General features: G+C 54.5%; 1 long non-coding RNA gene across 1 annotated transcript; it reads right to left on the bottom strand.

Annotated features, from left to right (window-relative positions):
- Positions 1-388: 388 nt before the first annotated feature.
- On the bottom strand, positions 389-9,205 carry LOC118996267 (uncharacterized). Its single transcript, XR_005068456.1, has 2 exons — positions 9,084-9,205; positions 389-465 (listed from the first exon to the last, which is right to left on the bottom strand). It is a non-coding gene; the product is annotated as an uncharacterized LOC118996267 (long non-coding RNA).
- Positions 9,206-12,616: the final 3,411 nt, after the last annotated feature.

Raw genomic sequence — 12,616 nt, 5'->3', positions numbered from 1 at the left:
TATGAGGAAGCAAGGAGCGGGATGAGGGGCTCTGAAGTTTGGAGAACCATGCCTGGCACATAGCAGTTGCTCAATAAATGGCAGCTGCTGATATCATGAAGCAAGACCCAGTCTTAGGAGACGTTCCGTGGTGCGGGGCCACCCCAAAGGGGAGAAGGCAGGTCTCAATGAGGCAGCCACAAACACGAGCGAGTTTAGCACTATTCCCACCCAGAGGCATCGTGTCTGGAGTCCTTCCACAGCCCGGTGCTCCAAGCTGCACGCTGACCTGCCTGCCAGGCCTCCGGGCCGGAGCTGTGCCCGCCAAGCCATGCAGATGCCGGGGAGAGGGAGGCATTGATGAATGTAAGGGAGACCGAGGAGGACTCTACAGGCCAGAGGGATCTTGGCGGCCTATTGATTTTGGAAGCCCATTTTCAGAACTCACTGGGGACGCGTCCAGGAAGCCTGTCCATAGCGCGGCGCCTGGAAGAATGAAGCAGAACACTCACTAACGCCTCCTGTGGCTCTGTGGCCATCGGGTGTGCCAGCCCCTGCTCCACTGACCACAGGGCTCACTCGTTCCACACTTCCAGGGCACCTGAGTGGGCAGCCAAATCCTCGCCTGTGTTACAGGAGCAGTGAGTGTAAGGACGGACCGGGAGGCGGCTGAGGTCAGCTGCACACAAGTTATACTGAATTCCATTCTTTTAATCTGCATTTTCCTCACTGCATGAAAGTGTTTCTTAATATTAAGAGGTGGACAGGATGGTGGATCTGTTAATCTTGCCAACACTTCAGCCCTCCGAAGTTCATGCCAGTCGCGTCTGTCGGGAGAACAGTGACGCACCTGGTCGGCTGTGCGGTATGTGGTCACCCAAAATCCAGATCTGAGTGCCCACGATTGTCCGTGTGGATGACGCAGCTTCAAACGAGAGGCAGTGAGAGTCATCAGGCCCATTCCAGGTTTTACCTGAAGATATAATGTCCATTATAATGTCAACTTGCCATCTTTAAAGAGACATCTATTTTTTGGCTCTGGCTGGTGTGATTAAGTGGATTGAGCACTGGCCTGTGAACCAAAGGGTCAGCGGTTCGATTCCCAGTCAGGGCACATGCCTGGGTTACAGTCCAGGTCCCCAGTAGGAGGCTTGTGAGAGGCAACCACACATCAGTGTTTCTCTCCCTCTTTCTCCCTCCCTTCCCTCTGCCTAAAAATAAATAAATAAAATCTTTTTTAAAAAAAGACATGTGTTATTCTTTAAAAAATTAGTTCACCAGGCTGAGGCTTGAACCTCAACCCTGCTACCTACTAACTGCTTGGCCCTGGGCAACAGAACCACTCCATGTTCTGGTCACCATCTGGAAAATGTGACCTGCCTCATGGGATCCCTGCAAGGTTCATTTCATTGACTCTCAAGGTGCAGTGTTATGGAACCATTAGTGAACTAAAAAACCCCACTGTCAATCAGACACAATGCTTTCTTATCACTTCTCAGCAGGGGTGGGCAAACTGTCGGCCTGCCACCTAATTTTATACAGCCCGATTTCCTATTTGTAAATGTTTCCCCCAAACAATAAAAGAACATTTTGAGGCACATTATATGAAAATCCAAATTTTCAGTCCCTACGTAAATATTATCAGATACGAACATTTACATAGAAACACCCGCACTGTGTTGTGCCCACACGTCCACAGGTGGCCTGCGGCTGCTTTCTACCACGGCGAGAGTCGACCCGGTGTGACAGCGACTAGGACATCGCCGAGACCCTGACTGCAAGCAAGAGAAACCAGCCCTGACTGGTTCACGGAGGGAGGCGCTAACAGAACCGAACAGAATGCTAAAGATCTGAATCTTGGAAAAGACCGGAACCCGACACGGGTGTGGGCATCTAAGGTACAAGAAATCTAAGTTACGCTGGATCTTGACTTCCTGGTGCTGCTTGAGTATATTTGTTCATGTCTGATTCAGGTCAGAGAGTGGCCGAGCAGCCATGAGGAGGGACCTTGACCCAAGGCTGCAGGCGGGACGGACAGAGAATGACACACCTGGATGAACCGGCTCCTGGAGGTCCCTTGACCTCCCTCCGGGGGTGTCGAGTGCAGAAGCTCACGAGGGCTTCTGAAGCCACGTCTCTGGTTCCAGTAAGGAGAAAACTCACTTAGTGAATTCCAGTGACAACCAGAAGGCAGGCTGGCTGCCTTCCACACCGTCTAGAGCAAGGGAGGAGTCAGCATGGACAAAACAAGCAGTGTACAGGAGCGAGTGGTGGTCAGGAACTACCACCCCGTGCACCCAGCATCACAGGGCGTCATGCCCCTGGGGAGAGCAAAGAAACCCTCCTCTGGAAGCAGGTCCTACCCAGCCAAGAGGGCAAAGGGTCCCAGACTCAGCTCAGCGTCCCTCCTCTGTGCAGCTGTCCCCGACCCCCAACTAGGGGAAAGGGTCCTCTGTGCATCAAGGGTGCACAGAAGTGAATTTCCCCACAGTGCTCCTTTCCCGTTGCTTGACCTGGCTCCCTCTCTGCACTAGAATTCTCCAGAGAAGCAGCGGGATGCGTATTCAGAGGGAGAAGGCTTCTCTTGAGGATCTGGCGCACACAGTTATGGAGACAGGCGAGTCTAAACCCCACGGAGACCCAGAGAAGAGCTGCCGTCGCAGATCGAGTCTGAAGGCTGTCTGCCTGCAGAATTCCTCCAGCTCTGGGGAGGCCCGTCTTTAGTTCTAGTCAGGCCTTCAGCTAACTGGACAGGGCCCACCTACATCCTGGCAGGCAACCTGCTTTACCCCAAGTCCTCTGATTTATGCATAAATATCATCCAAAACCACACTCTCATAGAAACATCCAGAATAATGTTTGACCACATATCTGGGCACCATGACCCAACTGAGTTGACTGATGAAATGAGACCTCACTCTAGCCCTGGTCAGTGTGATCCACTTGGTTGGAGCATCGTCCTGTTGACCCAAAGGTTGTAGGTTGAATTCCCAGTCAAAGCACATACCCAGGCTGGGAGTTTGATCCGGGGTACATATAAGAAGGCAACCAATCAATGCGTCTCTCTCTTTTCTCCCTTTCTCTCTCTCTCTCCCCCCCCACCCCAAAAAGCAATGGGAAAAAAAACTAGCCATCACTCTCACCATGTTGTGGGGACTTCTCTGAGGGAGAGAACTGGGAGAATTTTCACTTTGTTGCTTTGGGAATTGTGGCTGAATACAAGTTAAAAATAATGAATGAAAATGAGCGCCTGTTGCCTGGCAAACCAAGGCATCTGCTTCAAGAGGTCTTTGTCCAGGGGGAGGGCTGGCCCTGGATGCTGAAGGAGCCCTGGGCTTGGGGAGGTAGAACGCTTCCATTCCAGCTGGAAGGAACGGACGCCCACCGCGTGCTGGTGCGGGCATGCAGGGCCTGGGGGAGGCTCTCAGCAGAGTGGTGGGGGTTGTGGGCACCGGGTCCGAGGCCAGCTTCCGGCAGTTCTTGGTGTGGGCTGGAAGAAGTCCCCCGTTTCCTGTTCATAATCCCGTCCAAAGCTCTAGAAGCTCTGTTTGGTCAGCCTGGCCTCAGCTTTTCACAAGCTGGAGGTGGCCAGTTAATTGAGCAGACCACCGGAAGCTGGTCTCATCCACTCTCTAGATGGTTTCCACCTTTGGACTTGACTTACAGGCTGGACAAAGAGCCCATGGGTGCCCCCCCCCCCCACAGACACCGAGGAAGCAAAGGCGAGGGCTGGCCTGGGAAGGAGGGCTCCCTGGGCAGGAAGGGGCATGCTGGGAGGCCCCGCGGACGGCCAGCCTGCCTGGTGGGATGGCGCAGCCCAGAATTTCCGTGGGGTGAGCCAAGTGTGGAAGCAGTGCTCACGGTGCCTGTTCCAACTGTTTGGGCAGCCAGGGAGTTTGGTGCCAGGTGCAATGCCCACAGAGAGACCCAGGAGCATCGAATCAACACGCAGCCCCAGGGGCCTGGCCGCAGGTCAGCACAGCCCCTGCGGAAGCGACAGCAGGAAGGGAACCCGGGGCTCGGAGGGGAGCGGGAAAACCCACATCCTCTGGGCCCACGCACTGTGCAGCTCATCCAGCCCGGCGCCACGGCTCGGCTCCCCTTCCTGAGAACACAGCATCTTTGTACCACTTCAGAGCCCCGCTGCCTGCCGGGGGTGGGGCGCAGACACTGGGGCTCGCCTGCTGTCAGGGGCAGGACTTGACTTTTCAAGGGAAAGGTTGTTCTGTGGTACAAAGTGCTACACCTGTTGGTTCAGTTCAGTTGAGAAGGGGCCTTCCTCTGAAGCACGAGCTACTTCAGGTCTGGGTACGGCGGGGGCCTCTGAAGTCAGGGGAACGGAACCAGCCCACCCACACCCACACACCCACACCCACCCAGGTGTGGGAAGAGCCACAGAGCCCCTGAGCACAGGAAAGGGGGGTGCTTTCCAAACCGCACCTGCTAGAAAGTCACGGAACTCTTCTCTCTGGGCCTGGGGAACCTCCTCCCAAACTAGTTCCTCTTCCTGACTCCGTGCAATTGAACGCAATTTAACCGATGTTTAAATTCAATGCATTATTCCATGCAATAGAATGAATATTTATTGAGCACTTACTATGTAGCAAACACTGCCATGGGCCTTGCGGATACATTCGTGAACCAAGTAGAAAAACGTCCCTGCTTTGAGGGAGCTTTCACTCTCTACAGCAGGAGGGGGTGGGAGAGGGGACCCTAAAATAAGCAATAAATATCATAAATAAGTGATTTATACAGCACGTTAAAGGATGATAGATGCTGTGGGTGGGGGCACAAAGCTGAGCCAGGGCAAGGAGGCACCGGGGGTCCCAGGGACCAGGGTGGGAAGAGAGCAGGCTGTAGTATTAAATAGGGTAGGCACTAGCTTTGTGCATTGGCAGTATTATAGCCAATGAGGTTTATCGAGGTGCGATTATTGCTAATTAAATAGGGTAGGCAGGCCCTGCACCGTGAAAACGTGCATCTCAGAACAGGACTCTGACATCCAGCCGCCTTCAGGACAATGTCCACTTCTCAAAGGGTAGTGGGATAAGAGGCAGGCCCTTCCGGGGAGACCAGGTGCCCCTCTGACAGGCAGCTTTGGCCGAGGACTTCCCCACGGCCTCGCTGAGCTTCCTCGGAGCGGTGCTGCTGTGTGAGACACAGCCCCACTTGGCCTGCTGGCCTGCCCGCCTGCGTCCACCAGGTCCGCCGCCACTCCCAGCCTCTCCCTGCTCCCTCCTGCCTCCCTTTTCTCTCCTTGGAGTTGCTTGAATCTCTCACCCCACTACTCCCACCTTGGCATCTGCTTCTTGGGAGACCCAGCGAACCCAGCAGGTTGGGCCTCACTGAGAATGAGAATAGAGATTGGAGCCACACAGGGAAGGGGTGGGAGGTGAGCCAGGTAGCAGTGCCACATCCTCCCAGCCTCGAACCTCAGGGTATGTCGAGTATGCATGTTTGTGTAGACATCGTTGCCCTGCTTGATGGCTTCGATGGCCAAAACTGTGCTTCTCAGCTGTGCGCTTCTTAGTACAGTGTATGTAGCACAGCAGGCCTCCAGAAAACAAGGACTGAGTAAATGAACAAATGCACAGCTGATTTACTGGAGGGGTGGGTAAATGGATGGGTGGATGAATGAACTGGATTAGAGATAGATGGATACATGGATGGGCAGGTGGGTGAATAGATAGGTAAATGGACTGGTTTATGAATAGGTGGGTGGGTGGGTTGATGGATGGACAGCTGGATAGATAGCTAGGTGGATGATTTATGAATAGATGGGTGTATGTACTTATGAATGGATGAATGCATAGGTGGATGCACCCATCCATACTTATGGATGGATGATGGATGAACGGATGGATAATGTATGGATGGCCAATCTCTGCTCTTTCCTGAATAGCTGATTGAGGGAAGGGCAGTGACAAGTATGGTCTGTCCTAGGAGAGGTCCTGAGGGAGTTATGCAACAACCAAAATCATCGGAGGACGTCAGCAGCAGGTCTGGAGAGAGAACCTAATGACTCCCGTGTCCTGGAGTCACCCCTTTGCCATGACATGGAACAACTTCCAAGCTGAAGCCCTACACTCTCCTCTGGACTTGTGCAGAGCCTCCTGGCGGGGTGCTGGGTGCCCTCCCCAGCCACGCTCCGTCACCAGCCTATCATGTTTTGTTCAGCCCAAGCGCCCGCCTCCCCTGGGTCACCCCTCCTCACCTGGCCACCCCTGGAACATTCCTCCTCTAAGCTTCCACTTAGCATGTGTGACCTTGTCGCCTTTATTCTCTCTATCCGCCTGCACCGATGTCTTATTTCCTCAACTACACGGGGCTGAGGGGCCTCTCCCCATGGCACCTCCCTAGGAACCTGTCTCGCGTGCCCTGTTGCCACTCAATAAATCCCGGTGCTTGAGCTGCAGGACCATGAACTTGGGTCACCTACAATTCATCTCTCCAACTTTCCACGTGAAACCTTTTTACGTGCCTGAGAACTATAGCACGCTACACATATATCTATTTCTCATGAGCCATCCCTGCTGTCTCGCCCTTCAGCAAAAACTCAGGGCACAAGAGGCCATTCACACATGCTCCCAAATGATTCACAGACCCCAAACAGCAACAAAGACTGGGAACTGACCATGTGCAAGGGGGAAAAATGGCAAAAAAAGATTAATTGCCTTTGGAAATAAAAGACAACCCACCAGGAGCACAGCGACAGTGTGTGCCAGCAGGAGAGCATTTGCAGAAACACCGTGTTAAGAGTGACATCCGGGGCCGAGGGCTGTGGCTGGTACCCCGGGATTGCTGGGGAGGCCTCATAATAGTCCTGCTCCTGCTGGTTCAGCACAACTGAGCACCAAAACGTGCCCGCCGGCGTCGGCCCTGGGGAAGGTTGGCAAAGAGCCGGGTGCCTCTCACCTGGAAATCTGCTCGGCTTGTGGGTTTCCCCAGGGCTGGGGAGGGACCCCACCCCAACCTGTGGGGAAGAGGGTGGTGGGTGGTTTAACATCTGATCCAGAGAGTAAGAGAAAGCAAAAAAAAAAAAAAGCCAGTGAGAGAGAGCGCACTCTGAAACCTCTCCCGATGGCTCCCCATCTCTGGGCCAGTGCCACCCTCCTCCCAGGCCTCCCTCCCTCGGGGACTGGCAGCCAGCTCTCCCAAGAGCCACCAGGACAGGAAACAGCAGCAGGTCCACAGCTGGGGGCTGAAGATGGGAGGAAATTTGTTTTGGATGTGATGCCCAGATGGGGTGGGGATGGGGGAGGAGGGAGAGCGAGGCAAGATAAGAAGATGCCATGATTTAACTAGAAAGGAAGGGAGGGGGAGGGGCAGCGTTCGGGGCTAAGAGTCTGAGATCTCTCATCACAGCTGTGGAGGCCACCTCTCCTTCTGTGGGCCCCATGCACACACGCTCCCCGGGCCGGCTCAGCACAGAGCGCCGTGACACCGTGGGTCTGTGGTCTGCGACGACCCCATCCGATACGGCAGCCGCTGGCCACACATGGCTGTGGAGCACCGGAAATGCGGCTCCTGCAAACCGAGGTGTTGTACCAGGGTGAAACGGCCCGGATTGGAAAGGGCCAGTGTGAAAAACACATGCAGTATCCAGCGAACGATTCTTGTATTGCTCCCGTAAGGAAATGATACTGCCTGCATGCACGGGTTAAGTAAAAGATGTGAACGTTCATTTCCCTGTTTCTTTTGGCCTTTTTAAACGTGGAGACTAGAAAATTGCCACGTAAGCGGCTCGTTTGTGGCTGACACTTTTCCCACTGGTCAGTGCTAGTCTATAACCTTATTCAGGGCCTCCACCCCCAAGTTCCCAATAATTCTATTCAATAAGTACCTAAGGTGCATAAAGATGTTCTCAGAACACTGCTGCCTATTAGGGGCAGCTGCACCGAGACGGCCTAACTTTTTGGGCGTCGACCATAGGTGCCACGTTCCTTAAAGCCCCCCAGAGGGGCCAAAGGGCTTTCAGATCAAGTACCGTCCAGGCAGAGCGGGTGGCACAGACAAATCCCAAGGCAGGAGCAGGCCCCAGGGCGGGAGGGCCACTGGGAGGGCAGAGTTCCAGGGTCGCCTGGACTCCAGGTGGAGGTGAGTTCCTGGAGGGACAAAAGATAGGTGGAGACAGATGCCATGGGTCCTTGAAAACCAGGATTCAGGGTTGGGAAGCCCTGGCAAGACTCTGATTGAGGGAATGACCAAACTGTGACATAGAAGGTGGCTGACTTGGTGACAGATTGGCTCTTGGGAAGAGGAGGGGAGAGGCATGCAAGAAGCATCCCAGGCGTGGACTCATCTGGCACAGGCAGCCTGTGGCTAGGGTGCCACCAGCCCAGCTCCCCCACACCACGGTCACCCATGAGAGCGGCTCTGCCCAGATCCCGGCAGGCCCACGGGAAGCATGCTTTGAACAAACCGAAGAGTCAGAGTTTCTGAGAAAGTGGTCTGCAGTCACCGGCCACCAGAGGATCGGGGACGGCCAAACCTTCTGCTCAGTTGGCCCCAGTTCCTGGACTTGTCCCTCCATGGAGCAGCACTTGACCTCCAGGTGCCTCCTGACCTGTGCTCAGCTAAGCGTCTACCAAGGTCTAAAGAGCAGGCCTTACAATGGCCCCTCGCCCTCCAAGCCCTCCAAGCTGCGGTCCCTGCTCGCTGCCCTCTGCCCTGCGGGGCTCCTTGATTTCCGTTTCCTAAGGCTTTGCTGCTCCCCCCACCAAGCTTCTCCCCCCAGCCTTGGGAGTTCTTGCTGACTGACCTGTGACAACACCCTGCCCAGCCTTAAACAGCCCGTTAGAGCCCCTGGCATGCAGCTCATTCAGTGGTCAACACAAGAAGCGCCTTCCAGAACTTCTTTGCTTTGAGTTGTCAGAACACGTAGAAATAATACATTTTTCCAGGAAAGGCATGGATGGGTGTGTAAGTGCCGCCGTTCCTGCCCCTCGGGGTGAGGAGGGCCCAGCGCACACGCCCCAGGGCTGCTTGGCGGCCTGATGCTCTGGGCCAGTCCGATCAGGAAAACGCCAGGCAGTGGGGTCAGTGCAACCTTCCGTGAAAGCCTGTTCCTGTAACCCGAGCTCTGGGGTCAGAGAAGTGCCTACCTGGTGACTCTTTCGGGAAAACAACCACACCCCTGCAGCCCCAGGCCGCCTGCCAAAGAGGTATTTGTCATTTGTTGACAGCAGAATTCCCCTGGGAACACCTGGTTTCCAGTCAAAAGGAAACCCGGTCTTTCCCTTGAAGCCACGCAGATGGCGACCCACTTCCTGGGTCTCCCGGGCCTGAGTGGAAATCAGCTGGGGGCATTAAGTCCTGGGGGATGTGTGACGAGGATGTGACCTCTAGAATAGCCTCCCGGAGGACACAGTGACTGCTTGTCTCTCCTGGTCTCAGCAGGCCTGGCTGCAGGCTTCCCCTCCTCCTCCCTCTCCCTGTAATGCGTGGTTGCTGCAGCAGGGGTGGGTCAGGCTGCAGAGGAGAGACTGAGTGTGGACAAGAGTTAAGGAATCATGGCGGGCACTGGGCCCGGTCAGCTAAAACAGGGACCAGCAGGTGATCTGGGACTCCAGGTGTCCACCTTCTACCTGTGCCTGACACCTGGAGGTGGAAGGTGCCCGCCAGGTGGCCCAGGGCCTGAGGTGCAACCTGATGGGAGATCAGTCAGACGCGTGGGTTTGTGCTGCCCTTGCCCCAGGGCGGGGATTTAAGTTCAGAGAGAATATGATTTCACGAAGTTTGCTGGAAGAGGTTACATATACAGTTGGCGCTTATTCTCACTTGATAGATAGGAAAACGGCTAGCAGCTGGGAGAGTTTCAAGAGGTTAACCGGATTCTCACAACTGGGACAGGCCCCTGGCCATCCAAATCAACACACATTTGCAAACGGCACCATGGGAAGTTGTCCCTTCGTTTTCAACCTTCTGACATGCCTTTCACCATTTCCATCCATTCGGCTGGCACCGGTGGGGCATCATTATGCCCACAGCTGCAGGATACGGGGTCCAGAAGACAGCACTAGCTCAATAAACATTCTCGAAGGAATGGGAGTGAAGACAGAGTCGCTGTTTTGGAGGGACACTGACCAGTGAGGAGGGGGCATGGACTCAGACCATGGAGAGTGTCAGAGTGGGTGAGGACAGCAGCCCCCAAGAGAAAGCAGGATGGGCTGGCTCTCCAGAGGAGGTGACGGGAGCTGGGTGGTAAAGGTACTATAGCCAAACTTTTGGACCCCTCCCAAGTGTGAAACATTTAATTTAATAGGTTGTATTCTTTTCCTCAAAGAAGGCCTCCCACACTGTAAAAAGCCTTGGGTCCCAGGAATCTGTCCCACAAAAACTGGTCCAGGGCAGGCAGGGTTGCCTCACAGAGCCCTCGGGGACACGGGCTCCTGTGGTTCTTCTGATATGGAAGATCTCACCATCCCTAACACATGAGTTTGATCATTAGGGTCACTATATCGTGATTCTGTTCCCACTAAAACAGTTTCCTGAAAGCCCCACCCAAGCTTGTGTTTACACCTTACTGATAACCACTAGGACGCATGGCTTTTCCTAGCTGCAAGGGAGCCGGGAACCATAGATTATTAGCTGGGCTTGTTGCTTCCCCGAACAAAAGAGGACAATAGCCATGTCTGCCACAGCTCTTCGTGCCTGTGCCATCTGATTGGTCCCCAACCCATTTCCCATTTAGGTCTGCTTATTGCAAGCAACGTGGGAGCTGACCTAAAAGGAAAGGTAGCTGGTGGCTGGTGGCTGGGATCTGAAGCAAAGATAACATGGGAGCTTCCAGAGACAAAGGGAAGGACATTGAGGAGGAGGGAACAGCATGAGCAAAGGCATGGAGGTGGGAAAGAATGGGTCAGGAAGGGACCTGGTACAGGGGTCAGTATGGTTTCGGTACAGGACAAGGAGATAGAAGGACGGGGAGATGGAAGGACAGGATGAACCAGGAAGGCCCTGGCCCTCTGTGACCCTTGTTCACCAGTAACAGAAATGGCAACCTAAGGGTTTCCAGAGCCAGCTTGGCCTGGACTCTGATTTCACAGTTTGTTGAAAAAACTACCTTTTGCCCCGTGACTGAGCCTGACACTTTGTTTAATATCTTAGTTACTGTCTACATTGAAGGGAAACACCCTCTGGCTTCATTCGCTATAAAACTTCTCCTGAAGAAGCGTATTTGGGAGAAAGCGAGGAAATATTCTATGGGAACAGTCTCTCTTGAGTTTCTTGCCCTTCACCCTTCTCTCCCTCCCTCCCTACACGTGCGTGTGCATGCATGCGTGAGCACATGGCTTGGACGACTTGGAGAGCAGAGGGCGCCTCTTCCAGCCTGGCAGTGACAGCCTGCAGGCTGACTGCCCACCCCTGCCAGCTTCCTTGGAGCTGAGCTGCCTGCAGTAATGTGTTACATCGACTGTGCTCAGGTACGCTGGTGCAGAATGCAGCCAGCAGGACAGGAATGGGCAGTGGCCCACTGCAGTGGGGACAGACTCCTGACTCAGGTCCCATCCCGGTTCAGGGTGGGCCAGAGCAAGGTGGGTACCCAGCCAGGCAGCATCAGCAAAGAGAGAGAGAGCCAAAAGCTTCTGGTAATCTCTTCCCGGTGGCTGCCACCTGCCTGAGGTGAGCCAATGAGTGAGACACACACCTGGAAGGGAGCTAAGTGGTGCCAGAAGCAGACAGGTATGAGCTGGAGGCCCACACTTCAGGTCTCTCATCCTCGGGCTCCTGGGTTGTCCCAGCATGCCAGGAGGCCATGGTGGAAACAGCCCTTCAGTCCAGGGACGTGACTCAAACAGGGCTCAGTGAAGCCTTGAGTCACCACAGAACTGGGTGAAGTCGGAAGGAAACGCTCCCGGGACTGGGCCAAAGACAGAGGCAGGTGGCTGGGGTTCTCTCCCTCCTCCTGGGGGCCTGCGAGCTTCCCTTCCCAGGCAGGTGCAGGAGGAGCTAGGAACTCGTAAGCTGCTTTGGAAGGACACCAGCATGCCGGAAGGGCTGAAGGGGAAAACAACCTCCACTCCTTCTGTGGGGACTTCTTGACTTTTATAGCACAGCCAAGCTCCCAGCCCGCTCCTGCCAAAACAAGTCTTAGAGAGCGAAGGACTCTGGGCCTTTAGTGAACGGGCTTCTCGCCGTCCTTCGTTCTATACAGCTTTGCAGTCAGCAAGAAAGGTACATTTGCCCCTTTGAATGACCTCACTGCCAAGGGTGAGCATGACCATGGAGGAATCAGGATGTTCTTCCGGGCTGGATTTTTCAAAACACCCGTGTTCCAGGGTCAAGGCTGTTCTTCCGCTCCCCAGCCTGAGAAGCACTTGCCTCCCTATGTGACAGGTTGCGCAGCATGAAAGTGACAGCTGGGTTCCACCCCGACTGCTTCTGTGTGACCAGGGACTGCTTAGCGGACTTCTCTGTGCCTTAGTTTCCTCACCCATACAACAGGGGCAGCCGTAGCAATGACCTCACAGGATGTCCTGGGGGGCAAAGGAGATAATGCCCTCAGCATGCCTCGCATCCTGCCTGCCACAGGGTAGATGCTCAAAAAAAAGAAAGAAAGAAAACCTGGCTGCTATTTTTGTGACGGCTATGGCAGGGCACGTGAAAGGGGCCCAGGCTGACGGAAATTATTTTC

This window comes from Sturnira hondurensis, unplaced genomic scaffold (assembly GCF_014824575.4).
Source record: "Sturnira hondurensis isolate 20B ecotype Veracruz unplaced genomic scaffold, ASM1482457v3 Scaffold0011253, whole genome shotgun sequence".
In the NCBI taxonomy this organism is placed as follows: Eukaryota; Metazoa; Chordata; class Mammalia; order Chiroptera; family Phyllostomidae; genus Sturnira; species Sturnira hondurensis.
The sequence above is the reverse complement of the archived record's forward strand: the minus strand, read 5'-3'. Positions and strand labels throughout refer to the sequence as shown.